The following is a 16,251-nucleotide window of genomic DNA, read 5'->3' as shown; positions in this document are numbered from 1 at the left end:
GGGGTGGGGGGGGGGGGGGAGGCGAAAAGGGAAAGGAGGGCAGGACGCCGAGAGCGTCGCCGGGACATTGAAGGTTGACCCAGGTTAGCATCTCAGGGGAATAGAAAGACAGTTTCTCAAGAATTTGGTGGCTACGCTGCTTTTTGTGGTGTTGGTAGTCCTTGTTTTAATTCTTTCGACTGCAGGAAGAGCCGTTCTGCCCTGGTTCACTTTCTCGCATCGCCCCTTCTCCTATTTGCGTGGTACTTGCACACCAAGTGTCACTGCTTTTGGTTCGGGGATACCAATACATCCAAGCGCTGCGCTTGCCAGTTTTTCTGCGGGCTGTCGGTCCGTGTGTTTGTGTTTGTATGTGTGTGTGTGTGTGTGTGTGTGCCCCCGCGCGCGCGCACGTGTGTTCTGTGTGTGCGCGTGTGTGTGCGCGCGCGCCCGCGGGAAGGGAAAGGAAAGAAAGGAGGCATGGTTTTTGGAGAGGAAAAAGATCATTGGTTGAGGATTGTGTATTCACATCCCCGGCACCTCGAATCTTGGAAAGATGGACAGGTAAAAGGCAGAGTTGCCGCTGTTAACAACACTGTTGCCAAAAAAGAAACAAGTGTCCTGCTATCACGCAGGTATCCCATTCATCTATGTCGCAGTAATTTCTACCTGTGGAAGTTACCTATTCTGCAAGATGTGATGTACCCTGATTTAATGTGCAAAGGTTATGTCAGCAATAATATTTGATATTAAACGGAGAATCAGGATTTTTTGCATTCTAGGATATAGCTATCATTATTTGCTCTCCGGTATAGCTTTTCCTTGAATGTGCTAGAACATACAAATTTCGGCTAAGGTTTCTGAATTATTCGATCGGTAACCAAACGTACTTCCAATAAATTGATAACCCTCCGATAAATTGACGATGATCTTTTGTTTTTAATCCTTCAACAGCAATTGTCCTATTTACCGTGACGACACATATTCTAAAAACATTTGTTTTACTTTTTTTTTCACTAAACTTTTTCTCGGCTGTGTAAAAAAGTTTATGACACAGACCACTGACTTCTCTGGTTCATGGAAGGTAACATTTTGGACCGTGATTCTGCTTTGGCTGCTGTTGTTGCATCGAGAAGGATTGTTTGCCATAAGGAAACTGGAGGCATGTATTGAGAGAAACCCCTGTTGTACACAAAGATTTGCCTCTTCTTTATGTTGATGGCTGCCTATTTCTATTTTCTTCCCATTTGCATTCTGTCATGTTGCCTTCCACACAGTGGTATCAACAATGACATAATGCTTGGAAATTGTTTTGGTAATGAAGGTTACTGAACAAGCCTTTGCCCCCAAACCAGCATTCATTCTTGCTCCCCACTTCATTTAAAGGTAGAATTCTTTCCAGCCATGAACTTTACTGTAACCTAACCTTAATTTGTCTGTGGATCAGTGAATTGCAGAAATAATTATGGATTTAACCAAATACACATGGTTCCTTTTGCCAGCAAAACGAATATACTAATATAATACCCCCCCTTTTATTTTTGTATAAATTGCTCTTACTTGGGATTAAATATCATTTAACTCAATGGGATTTACTTTGTTGTAAGCATAGATAGAATAACATTGCACGTAAATTAAAATGTTTAAAAAGATTCTAGTTAGGTTCCAATTAGTCTATTTTCTGAAAGCAAGTATTCTCATCAGATAAAAAACATTAATATAATGTTAACATATACATTAAATTTATGTGAAATGATATGTTAAAGATAATTTAATGACCTAATTAATCATCATAAAACTGATAATTAGACATCTTTCCATTCCATTACCATTTAGATATATATTATTTGAGATGAAGAAGTCAGTGAAAATGCCAGGATCCATGAGGCGATTTTGGACATTTCTCTTAAATGAGATATCAGGAATTTTAATATTTAACATGGTAATTCTGAAATTATAATAATAGAAAATGATTTGCTCATTTAGTATAGTTAGCATGCCACTGATGTCATCAGTGCTCCAAAGTAATATATATTTTAAATAGAATTGAATGGCCATATGCATAGGGATTTCAAATACTTTGATTACTAAAATGTGATATTGTATATTGAACATGCCTCCCCTCTTAACAATATTTGATTAAGTGTAATATATTATTAAAATTAATACAAATATTCTCATATCTATAGCAAAAAAAAGTTCCCTGAATCTTCCTTGAGAATAAGCTCTATTAAAATCAATGTGAGGTACTTGTACATTAGACTAAAACTGTGCTGCCAGTGGGTGAAATAGTGCAATACCTACAAATGAATTAGTATGGGACATGTAGACTTTTATTTGTGGCATTTTAACACATTACCATGTCTTATCCATGATGATTAACATAGGATTACATAAAATCTTATTAACCCTCTTACAAATTTACATCTGCGAAAAACAAAGATATTTCAAATCCATATCTACATTGAACTAGGGAAGAAAAAAACCTTGATAATGCATTTATAATTAGCTCATGATGTATTTAAGAGCCATAATTTCTGCTCATTTACTGCCTTTTCTGTGCTGCATTGGAATATATTTAAATATCATGAACAGAAATGAGTGAGCTTTAAAGAAAATGAGGACAGGAATAGATTGCGGGCATATAATCTATGCAATTTATATCCAGATAAAGAATGACAGTGGTTTTTCCCTGCACAAATCAATCTCTTTAGGGCAAATATATCATAGAATTACAAGAGTTTCAAGAGTCAAGTGAAATATAGTTGAGGCTCATTTTATAGGATGTTATAAAATGATCAAGACAAGTATTAACCCAGATAAAAAAAAACTTTTAAAATCCACTGATGCCAGTAGTTGTGATATAAGAATGCATACGTTTTCCCCATTATATTTACAGGATCTCAAAGTGTTTATCTCTAAATGGATTACATCAATAGCTCTTTATTAGATTTCTTTCAAGAACATTGGTCATATGTAAATGAATGTATAATCACATGTACAGTTTGTGAGTAATTTTTGTTTTCTTTTGCTTTGGGGGATTTCGTTATAGGCAAAACGAATTGTGGGAGCTATTCTTGTTTCAGACTGTTAATCAATTTGTGTTTTAACTTAAATGTACAATGCAAACAAATATTTGCAATGTTATAACAAGCTTTCATAAGGTATCTACTAGAATTGGAGACAGACCATGTGTCCTTCTAAGTTGAAAAAGGAAGAATGAAATACATCTTAATAATAAATTTATTTAGAACACAACCTTTTCCTACTGTTTTCTTTTTACTGCACGGTATTTGATCACAAAAGTAACAAATTACTAATTTTGAAGATGATGTTATAGTATTTCTCCACTTATTTTATCCTCTTAAAAATCCTGGAGTACATGCCCCTGTAACTATAAAATTGTTTCTGCTTGGAAGGAAAGCCTCGTGTATAGGATTACAATTCTGAGAAATCACTGAAAAAGTAAACATACAGGAAGAGATTATTTATTGCTCTGCTGATATGTAATTTGAGAAAATTATATGAAATAGTGCTTGAATATCAAATAACTGAATTAACTCCTAATTATGACTGTAGTTTCATCTAAATTGTCAATTATTGATGATGTAATGTTTAAGTACATTAGTATTAGTTTAAATCTTAAATATTCTTATTTTCTTGAAATTTAATTTCACAAACTATAATATTTATTTCAAAGAAACATGTCATATTGAGATAACAGTAGTATAGTAGTATAATGTGAAATATTACATTCCTTAAACATGGTACCCATCCATGCATTTTATTCTGGAGCGGAAAAAGGGAAATGACCAACTCATGACAAATAAATTTGTATTACTTCCTTTCACTTTTTTAGAGAGATCCAGCTCTATGTAGAATGCCTATTATTTACTGGAATTGTTTCCCCATTTTGCTTCAGCCTGTTATTTTTAAATTTAACTCTGTATTTTTCACAGCATTCTGCTCTTGTTCTACGTAAAAATGATCAAGAAAAGTGCAATACAAGTGCAATTAAACATGATTATAAATATCAGTGGGGTGGAAAATAGGATATATGAGATGATAGAGCTACAGGGCTCCTCCCACAAGTGACATCAACAAATAGGATGTTTCCATACTGAAGAAATGACATAACATGAAGACCATAAACATATTCTTAAGCACATTATTTCCAATTTATCTGAAAGATCACATCAGTTCATTTGTATTGGAGCATGGCTGGAATAAGGTTTTATAACAGAGGCAGGACGACAGCCTGAAATCAGTGCAAAGAAACTATATGACAAAATGGTTCTGCATGTCAAAACAGAGTGAAAAAATAATAATTTTATAGCAAAGTGTTTCGCACAATGGTACAGTACTGTAGTTTGCATGTTATGTTTTATGAATAAACTGGATTAAGAGTTTCATTTGATCTACACATTTTAAAAGCACAGAATATGTGACATGATGATGATGATTGTAGGTATACGTTTATATATACTTACATAAACATTTATAAACATTTATAAACTTATAGTTATTATATAGATTTGTTATAGCTATGGTTTATGATCTGTAGCCTATAGGATAAAGAGACTGAATTTCACAATTACCATGGGCAAATAATTCAAATAATATTTTAGTTATTTAAATAACATTATTAATTCATCATTTTATTTTAAACAAATTTGACCAATTTGGAAAATCTCATCATGAATGAAATTATTGCCATCAGTATTAAAAGATTCTTCCTTGATATAAAAATAAAACAGAATAGAGCATTTAGAAAACTGCTCAAATTGTAAGTTGCCAAAATTATTTAAGAAGAAAAGCACTGAATTTCTTTAACCCATACCTGATTTCCCATCTGACAGTAAATATGGTATAAAACATAACTACTTAAGACAAAACTAATATCTAATTGGAAACTTATTTCACAATTTTCCTGGGCTTTTAACTCAGTTACAAAATTCTATCAGTAGTGTCCTTTATTACTGTCTGCATATTATAAAAATGCAAGATGGTAGTAAAAGATGCTATTCAGGAAAATGCCAATGATGTCATCATATTTCAGTGACATAGTGTTGTTGTTAAAGGAATTGTCATAGTCTTTAGTAGGAGAAGAATAATTCCAAACATTAGAATGATGGTTCATTCATCCATCTGAACTGGACATTTTTGCTTAGCGAATGATAATAAAAGATGTAATTGTGGCAGCATTCAAAAGTAAAGGTCATTGCTAAAGATAAACAATGAAATAATGATGTTTTGTGCCAATATGATGTTCTGTAGATGGCAGCCAAAGTTTATTGTAAAGGGCACCTTTAAATACTCTAAAAAGGAAATACATTTATTTTTACATTTACAAGAATATTTTTAGCCAATACAATGGTATTGAAATCTAAAAAGAAAATGTTCAGACTGCCTTAATTTCTTTTTAAAAAAATATGTAAGCTCTTACATACTCTTATAAAAGCAAGGAAATTATATCTGATTTTATGTTAGTTTTGAAGGCTTAATGTCAAAATAAAATTTCAAAATAAAATTAATAGATCAGCTAAATTTTGGGTTCATGCTTTTTATGTCAGAATTTATTAAACCAAATTGAGATATTGTTTTTCTGTTTAACAAAATCAAGTACAAATTAGTTTCAAAGTGTTTTTGAAACATCCATACAAATAAAACATTCATATTTTTAAAATAATTAACTGCTATGTAAATAAAATCACAATGAGACTTAGAATTTCCTTGCTTATGAGAATGTGATAAATTCAGTGTTATTTTCCTAACTCAAGCATACGGTTTATATTTAATATGAGGATTTAAATGGTCAATTGTTAATAAGTGGTGTTGTAACGCTCAATTTTACAAGTTCATCTGTAGCAAAGTTATGTAATCTGTAGTGTAAATCATGCACTATAAAGATCAAGTACTGTCAATAACATCATTTGACAATGTTAGAAATACTAAACCCATGAACTAAAAATTTATGTTATGAATTTCTAAAATTTATCAATATACACATGTTATCACATAGAATGCAGCTGACTTGTCTGTTTTTATTTTATCTAGGGGAAATCTACTTAGATTTGAGACAATTTTAACATTTCCCCAGATGCTTCAGTTGTGAATTGACCCCTCTGACATTTACCAAGAGCATCTATTAGAAGACATAAGAATAAGGGGGTCTTCTCTTTCCCCTCCTCTTCTTCTTCCCCACCTCCTTACTTTTTAAAAAACTCTTACATGGGAGGGGAGGGAATTCATAATCTGTGTGACTTGGTGTGGTAACCGAATTAATTTCCCAATAACTGATGGTCCCAATGTAATTTAATTAATTTTATCTAATTAAAATATTTCAAAGTCTGCCTCCCATTCTGTTTAACCTGTGTATTGTTTATATTTTGTTAATCATTACAAACAATGTAATTTTATCATTAGATCATTATACAAATACAATTAAAATACTGGTAATGTATATTTTTATTCCAAAGATCATTGGATCCATAAAAAGCAGTATTATTTGTGTTCTATAGGCTAACATGAGATAATCTCAGAAAAGGAGACTTTTTTTTAATTTTTATGCTCCTGTCAAGTATAAATGGAACAAATAAACATTTTTATGTTGATTTGATTGTGGTGTTTATTGATATTATAAATCTCATGGGGAATTGCCTAGGCAGTGAGGAATATGCAAATAACTACAATACTCCTTCTACATTCCATATAGTTAAGTATGTGCTACACAAATTTTACCTTCATTATTAAGAAGACCACCTATTATAAAGATAAAATTAGCTTTTATCTGATTGTATCAATTACACTACCAGACCTAAGGACACTTAATTGCAGAATATATTCCTTTTCGCCTTTGCAGCCCCTGCTTTTGTCACAAATAAGTTCTGGGAGGTTTAAGCAATCTCTGGAACAGAGTTGGAATTGTTTGGTGGGAAGCAGTAAGGAGGAAAGGAAGTGGAATACCAGTTGTGCAACCAGAAGCCTACTTCCATGTCACTGAATATAAATAATTGTTTATTCTTCTCTAAAACAATTCTAATTGTAGATTTTTTTTTCTCAGTAACAATTTAAGATGACGATACAATAGTACAGTGTTGTTGTTCTTGGACTTTTCAGATGATTCTCATTAATCAGAATAGAATCCCCTAATTCAAACTTAAAAGCTGTAGATCACTGTTACTCTCTAATTAATTTTCAGATTTATACTTTTATAAAAATGAATGCTTTGATTGCCACTAAAAATATAAGATGATTTTTAAAAATGCAATCTACAAGCTCTCTTCCATTATTTGTTTAATGCCATTCAAAAAAAGATTTTAGAGATGATAATAATAATAATAATAATAATAATAATAATAATAATAATAATAATAATAATAATAATAGGGTGCTGGTAGCAACCCGTGTCAACCATCAGCGCCAGCCAATTTGAATGTTCAGTTGACTGAGGTTCATGTTTAATGAATAAAAGATAATAATAATAATAATAATAATAATAATAATAATCAACAACAACAACAACAATATGATGATGATGATGATGATGATGATGATGATGATGATGTTGGAAGGGACCTTGGAGGTCATCTAGTCCAATCCCCTGCTCAGGCAGGAAACCCTATATCATTTCAGACAAATGGCTGTCCAGTCTCTTCTTAAAAACTTCCAGTGTTGGAGCATTCACAGCTTCTGGAGGCAGGTTGTTCCACAGATTAATTGTTCTAAATATCAGGAAATTTCTCCTTAGTTCTAGGTTGCTTCTTTCCTTGATTAGTTTCCATCCATTGCTTCTTGTCTTGCCTTCAGGCGCTTTGGAGAATAGCTTAACTCCCTCTTCTTTGTGGCAACCCCTGAGATATTGGAACACTGCTATTATGTCCCCCCCTCATCCTTCTCTTCATTAAACTAGACATACCCAATTCCAGCAACCGTTCCTTATATGTTTTAGCCTCCAGTCCCCTAATCATCTTTGTGGTTTGGTTCATTCAGTTCATTCAGTGGAAATTATAAATTATAAATTTCCACTTAGAAATACATTTTGTTGAAGGACTGTTAAAAGAGATGCATTCCTTTCCCTAAGATATAACTAAACATGATAAAATTTGAAGTGAGCCAAAAGCTCATTCAGTAATAAATGAAAATATTCATTCCTTTTCTCAGAAAATAATCTTTTCTAGGAAAAAAAATGAATGAAAAGTACCCTACATATGGCACTATGTATTTTATGTGTACTAAGTATATTTTAAAGTGCAAAATTATGTACCAGGAATTAATATTTCCTTCAATAACATTGCTTTCAAATATGCAAAGTAAAATCTCCTTCAAATCAAATATATCTCCTGGTGACTCATGATCATACTCCTGCCCCTAAACATACACATTTATTTACAAACAAACAAATATTTACAAACACACAAACATACTATTGCTAATTTGTGAGACCAAAGTTAACTGTAATTTGCCTACTAAGAATAATGACTAATAGAAAAAAATAGTTTAGGGTACAAGAAGCAGGCAGTGACTTCACTTTGTCAGTCCATTGCATTTAATTGTAATTACTTTTGTTATTATCTTACAAACAAGCTTCTAGTGTTTTTCAGAAGTCAAACATTACTGGCCCATATAATTTAATATTATGTTATTGCTAGTGTCTTTATCTTGTTTCATTAAGTATCATCTGATGTGGAAAATAAAATATTGGTTACTCAGCTATACTGTACTTATCATGACCAATGGGATATTCCTTAATGTTTCCTTCCCCTGAGTCTCTTGATTGTTTTGGAAACTATTAAGTTAAATTACATTGTTAAAGAGATCCATGTGGATATTGCTGATAAAATGGAATAACTGATAAATTATGATCTCAGTATTTTTCAATGATCCTGGGATTTCTTTAAAAGACACTGCTACCAGGTGAAATATTTATAAATATGTTTAACCTTATAGCTAATAAAGTTTGAGATATTTGAAGTACCAGAAGATCACGGAATTCATATACTGTATATTTTCATAAATCAGAGACTTTTCTTGCTAGATTAATCACTAATTAATTGTTGCATTCCCATTGTTTATCTGTGTTCCTTTGTTCCATGTAAAATGTTCAATGGTGTGTTAAAGAGGATTTTATAAAAGCTTTGTGGGAGATGTGTTCCCTGAGAGTGTATAGCATTCCTTCATTGGGCAACCTTGCCTAACTGGGCTATACTGCTGAGTTTATCCCTTTTCCATATGTCAAAAAAGATGAAAATAAATGTAATTATAAATATTGGGATTTATATTCCCAAGAATGGAAGGTAAAAACTTTAGTGACTTTTTTTCCTTCTTAATCTTCCAAAAAGCAGAAACAGAAAAATTCCCAAGGATCAGTCAAAATGCTTTGTTGTATAAAAGTTCAGTACATTTTGGACAAAATCTTTTGCCATGGACACTATAAACAAAATCATATGAACAAATGTGCACCTATGTAAAATATTGTAGCTGAAAGGCAAAGGAGGTGAAGCATATTATTTATAATAATGCTAATTTTAACTGCAGTGCTAGAATAATATGCAGAAATCTAGAGCGGGTATAAAATTGTTTATGTAAATGAGAAATATCCATTGATGGTGGAAAGATTACATTTACAAAGAATCTTTCAAAAAAAAATCTCAGGAACTCAGGAACTTGTATCACTTTATTTCCACCATTTCTTTTACATAATGCCTCATGAATGCCTAAACATCTTTGCTATTAACCCAATTTCTAAGATGGAAGTAAAAAAAATGTACAGAAAATACAATACAACTATTACCTATATTTACTGACTTAAATATGTCATTTAACTATCACTTAGCTTCTAAGTTTTGAAGTGAAAAAAACAGGTGTAAATATATTTATGTGTGAACAAAATGGTGAGGACTCAGTATTTTGTTCAGCCAAATGAATTGATATTTTGTAAATAACAGTGGATACTTTTTTGTACAGCTATCCATTTAGTCTGGTTAACTAAATGGTTAAGATAAAGCAATGGAAATGTATCCAGTTTCGTCATGATTCTTAATCAATCTCAATTCAGCAGTGATCAGTGACAAAATCAAAAGGGTATGTGAAAAATATGTGCATGTTTACACATCTAAATTTTCCATATTATAGCTTTCAATATATATATATATATATATATTGAGACATTCATGAACCCCATTCTTAATGCTGACTGAAGCCCAGAAAAAACTCTAAGTGACAATAATAAAAATTAGAGCCAAGATATAAAGTGAAAAATGAAGTAAAAGTCATATTTCCAAAGAATCAAACTCAGCCTCAGTGTGATGTGGTACTATTGAGAGAAAGAAATTGTTCCATTAATATGGATGCTTCTACAATGCCATTCATTAGATAGGTGGGTTTTTCAGGCAGCAAAATTGGATATCATAGTAAGGCAACTAATGGTTGCGTTATTTTATTAAGTTTTTTATTTTAGTCATAGGAAAAGGTCTTTTGCTGGTTTTGTCTTATAAACCAAAGTAATCTGGATAGTTTTACATATAATGTATCATTATTTAAGTAAGATTATTTGACCAACATTTCTTGGGCCATTCTCATATATACATGACATGCTTCACATTTTTGAGTTGAAATATGAAAAATGCTATAAGATATCATTCTTATGTAAGGAGTTTTAATTGAGGCCGCTTGTAGGTTATAGTTTATACTTTATTGAAGGATTTTTGTCACGTGCTTTGCGTTATATTTATTTTGTACTGAATCATTTTAGTAAACTTGGTATACTAGGTATTTTGTTTAATTTCTTGCTTAAAACACTGGTTGTAAAGTTGAGGCTAAAAGTCCCAGGAGAAAGACTATATTTTGGATAAAATCCATCTGGGAGCTCAAGACCCACAACTCTTATTTATTGCTAGGTTTGCATCCTGTTTTTATTCCCTGAAGTGAAGATAGTGTATATAATACTTCCTCCTGCTATCTTATACCATTGGAACAGTATAGGATACGTTTGGCTGATAGACAGTGATTGACCATTTGTCACTCAGTAGGTATGGGTTGACTTGAATTTGCGTGTCCCAAGTCATAGTGCAATATCTTAAAATTATATCATGTTTTCTTTCTTATTACCAGGGTTAATCAAATTCAAAGAATGCTACAGAGTTACTTAAGTTTTTCTTATAGTAAAATTTCAAGAGGTAGTTAGAGGCAATATTATTCCTAATTTATTTCCTAAGGACCTATCTGTGCTGCCCAGTTGCCAGAATGGGCAGGCAAATAAGCAATTGGCATTTATTAAATCTCCATTCACCTTTAAACCCATTCCTAAACCTTAGGAATGCTCCGATTGTGAAATATACCCCTTGAGTGCTTCTGACTATTTGGGTAGGAACTCTTCAACTAGTAAGAGTAACCTTAGCAGTTTGTTTGCTACTTTGCAAAGGAAAGACCACCACTCAACTCATCCAATGTTTATTATGAATAATCGTTTCCAAGAATGACTCAGTCCTAGATTTTTAAATCCATTTAGAATTAGATTGATCTAAGCACAGAACAGGACTAGATCAAATGTACGTATGTCCTAGGTCACTCTTATATTTAAAACTTTGACAATTAACTAAGAGACTTTTCTTTTCTTTGAAAAGCAAGTTTGGTAGACCTGTCCAACTCTGTTTTGCTGTCTTCCACAAGTGATTTTGACAGCAGCTGTTATGTATGGAATCCTAAGCTATAGATATTTAATACATTTAGAACAAAAACATCCATTATTTTGGTTTCCCTTAACACTGAATATATTTCAAATGCTAGAATAAATGTAGCTTAGAAATAACTGCTATAGGTAATTTGACGTGGGTGCTTGTAAAACAGGAAATAATAAATTGAACTTTTTTGTTTTGGCTAAAAAAAACCTTGGTTAGTAATTAAAATGAACTCTATATTCTTAAAAATCATAATGAGGCTCTTACAGTACCGTCATATACAAATGCTTCGATATATCAGAAGGAAATGGACATATAGTTCTAAGATGGTGGCCACAGAGAAAGCTTGGTTACATCGTGGGAAGAGAAGTTGCTATTAAACTAAGTTATCTTAAACTAAGACAAAACGGTAGGAGAAAAGGGAAAGAGGGAAAGATAAGTCAGAAAAATAAAAAGACCGAAGAAGAGAAAAAGAGAAGAGGGATCTGCAGAGCAGAGAGAAGAATCAGCTGTGGGCGGAGAGGAAAGCCAGCTGAGGGCAGCGCAATGACCAGCAGAGATGAGAAATAGGAGAGCCGGTGAGATAGTGGAGAAGGGAGGAAAGCCAGCCAGGGAGAGAAGAGGAGAGCGAACCATCCAGGCAGCCCTGTTTGCTGAAGGAAGCAGAATACCAGTGCAACGGACCAGCAAACAGGAGCCACGTGGCCGTGGAGCTGTTGGTGGGGGTGATGAAACACTGCAGCACAGTAAACCAGTGCCTACAGACAGCAGCAGACCAAGTACTATGGATGGCAGTAGATCAGGGCCTACAGACAGCAGCAGACCAAGTGCTATCGATAGCGGTAGACCAGGGTCTGCAGACAGCAAAAACCAAAAAGAGAGATTTTCAAACAACAAACTCATGGAACAGGTGACTGATACTATTGTGGTATGCAATACATGTTCCATGTATGTGCTTATACCCAAAGAACACCCAAACTATGCATGCATAAGATGTAAACTATGTAAACTACTGGAGGAAAAAGTAAGGAACTTAGAGGCAACTCTTGCCAAACCCCAATCTATGAAAGAAAGTTATACCCAAACTGAACCAGTTAATGAACAAATAACTACCAGAGGATTTGACCCTACTGATAAACCCTTGAAGGAACACAAGTGGAGGTATGTCACACATAGAAGGAAAGACAATACTCAAAGAAAGAAGCAGCATACAACTAACAAACCCCTTCTGCCCAATCCAACCCAACCAGAAACAGCCCCACTAAAACTGAGCAATTGATTTCTCCCACAACCCCCCCTCAAGGAAAACATGCAGATGCCTAGCAAAGAAACAACTTCAAATATCCCTTAAAAAGTCACTTCAAATATCCCTTAAAAAGTCACATCAAGAAACACACCAGAGATAAACAGAAAAGCACTCCAGACTGCAGCCCCCAAAAAAGGAAGGCAAGTGTTGGTAATAGGAGATTCTATCCTCAAAGGAACAGAATCATCCATCTGCAGACCGGACATATAATCCAGGGAGGTATGTTGTCTCCCTGGAGCAAAAATCAAAGATGCAGCTGAGAACCTAAACCAAAATAATTAGGCCTATTGATTGCTACCCTTTCCTCCTCCTCCTCTACATTGGGACAAATGACACAACAAAGAACCTGAGTACAATAGTGAGAGATTACAAATAACTAGGCAATAAATTTAAGAAGCTAGGAGCACACGTAGTGTTCTCATCCATACTCCCAGTGAAAGGACAACACCCATTGAGGGGGAAAAGAATTCTAGAAATAAACTATTGGCTAAATGGTTGGTGTCACCAAGAAAACTTTGGTTTCCTGGATCATGGACTGCATTTCTTGCATGAATGACTCCTGGCAAGGGATGGGCTGCACCTCATGAAAACATGGATGAAAATCCTAAAGGGGAAAACAACCCAAGAAGCGTGTGAAACTCTGAAAAATGCGATCATAAAAGCCCATACCAGCACAATACCACTGAAAAATAAAAACAAGAAATTCACAATTATTTGCTGCACAAAGATCTCTCTGACAAACTGAAAGACAAAAAGGACAAATACAAAAATTGGAAAGAGGGGCACATAACTAAGGCTGATTATCAGCAGACAGCCAGAACATTCTAAGATGAAGTCAGGAAAGCAAAGGCTCAGAACGAAGAAAGACTTGCAACAGAAATCATGGATAATAAAAAAAAGTTTCTTCCAACATATTAACAACAAGAAAAAAGTCAAGGAAACTGTAGGTCCACTAAAGAGAGAAGATGGCAAGGAAATAACAGGCAACAAGGAGAAAACAGAGCTCTTAACTCATACTTTGCATCAGTCTTCACCCAAAAAGAAACTATAGCCCAACATAACAAAAAAAAACCTGCAAAAGACAAATTAGAATCAAAAATTAAAATAAGCAAGAAAATAGTAAGAGAATACCTATCCGACCTTGACGAATATATATCACCGGGACCTGACAGATTACATCCCAGAGTTCTGAAGGAACTGGCAGATGTTATCTCAGTACCACTGCACCACATCTTTCAAAAATCCTGGAGCACAGAGGAAGTATCTGAGGATTGGAAAAGGGCTGATGTGGTTCCCATCTTCAAGAAAGGGAAAAAAAAACAGACCCAGGAAACTACAGGCCAATCAGTTTAACATCAATACCTGGAAGATCCTAGAAAAGATAATCAAAAACCAGATCTGCGAACAACTAGAAGCAAACAAAGTTATAACTAGTAGCCAGCATAGGTTTGTTAAAAACAGATCATGTCAAACCAATCTTATCTCATTCTTCGACAAAGTGACTAAACTAACAGAACAGCGAAATACTGTGGACATAGTATACTTAGACTTCAGCAAGGATTTTGATAAAGTAGACCACAACCTATTCCTTGGTAACCTAGAAAAAGGTGGAATAGACAACATCACCACCAGATGGATCTGTAGCTGGCTGGCAAACCGTACGCAATGAGTAGTCCTCAAGGCACTACATCCACACGGAGAGAAGTAAGCAGGGGGTACCACAAGGTTCAATCTTAGGTCCAGTACTCTTCAATATCTTCATAAATGACTTAGATGAGGGAATTGAAGGGGAACTCATCAAATTTGCAGATGACACCAATCTGGCAGTAGTAGACAACACCCCCAGAAGACAAACTCAGGATCCAAAAAGATCTTGACAAACTTGAACAATGGGCCCTATCCAACAAAATGAGTTTCAATGTAGAGAAAAGCAAAGTTTTACATTTAGGTAGGAAAAATCACAGGTACAAGTACAGATTGGGCAAGGCCTGACTTAAAATCAGTAACTGTGAGAGGGACCTTGGACTCCTAGTGGATGATCACTTGACTATGAGCCAGCAGTGTGCAGCAGCAACCAAAATCTAATACAATCTTGGGTTGTATAAACGGAGGCATAGAATCAATATCACGCGAGGTATTAATACCGCTTTATAAAACCCTAGTAAGACCACACCTGGAATACTGCAGCCAATTTTGGTCACCATATCACAAAAAAGATGTTGAGAGTTTGGGAAAAATTCAGAGAAGAGCAACTAAGATTATCAAAGGCCTGGAGACTAAATCATATGAAGAACGGCTGCAGGACTTAGCTTTGGCTAGTCTAAAAAGAAGAAGAAATAGGGGAGACATGATAGCAGTATTCCAGTATTTGAGGGGCTGCCACAAAGAAGAGGGGGTCACATTATTCACCAAAGCAACAGAGGGCAGGACAAGAAACAATGGTAGAAACTGATCAAAGAGAGAAGCAACCTGGAATTAAGGAGAAACTTCCTGACAATGAGGACAATTAACCAGTGGAATAGCTTGACCCCAGAAATCATGGGTGCTCCATCACTGGAAATTTTTAAAAAGAGGCTAGACAGTCACTTGTCTAGATGGTATGGGTTCTCCTGTTTGAGCAGGGGGCTGGACTAGAAGACCTCCAAGGTCCCTTCCAGTTCTGCTCTGCTCTGCTCTGCTCTGCTCTGCTCTATTCTATTCTATTCTATTCTATTCTATTCTATTCTATTCTATTCTATTCTATTCTATTCATTAGTCAATAATTCTTTTTCCAAATATGAAAAGTTTTATGCCATTATGTAAGCCATACTCAGAGAGAATTATAATGACTTCCATTTTCATAATAGGAACATGAACTTTCAATATTTCAGGGAAAGCATTAAAAGGTAGGAGCTATCATTTCAAACCTATATTTTATTAATATATTTATTATTTGATGACTATACTGGTGGCTAATTAATTTTTCGCTGCAATAGATGTGCAATGAGATTTTGTCCTTAAGGTAATTATGAAGCAAATATGGTTGTCTTGTTCAACAGTCCTAAATATTTGCATGCTTATTCCTTGCAGAAACCTGAAAATCTGTGGTGAATTGTCATTACATTTATTTGGATTAATAATTATATAAATTGCTTCTTTCTAGCTGATTTAGTTTCCAAGATTGCCATTGGCATATAAGATTCCCTTTATTTCCCTTTATTTCAAAAATAAGATTTCTCACCAACATTTTTAGAATATTTTTAGCATCTGAACTTAAGGGTTATTAGTAAAAACCAGTTCAGAGTGATG

The sequence above is a fragment of the Protobothrops mucrosquamatus genome, unplaced genomic scaffold (assembly GCF_001527695.2).
Source record: "Protobothrops mucrosquamatus isolate PMUCROS unplaced genomic scaffold, P.Mucros_1.0 scaffold_263, whole genome shotgun sequence".
NCBI lineage: Eukaryota > Metazoa > Chordata > Lepidosauria > Squamata > Viperidae > Protobothrops > Protobothrops mucrosquamatus.
This window is presented reverse-complemented; position numbering follows the sequence as displayed.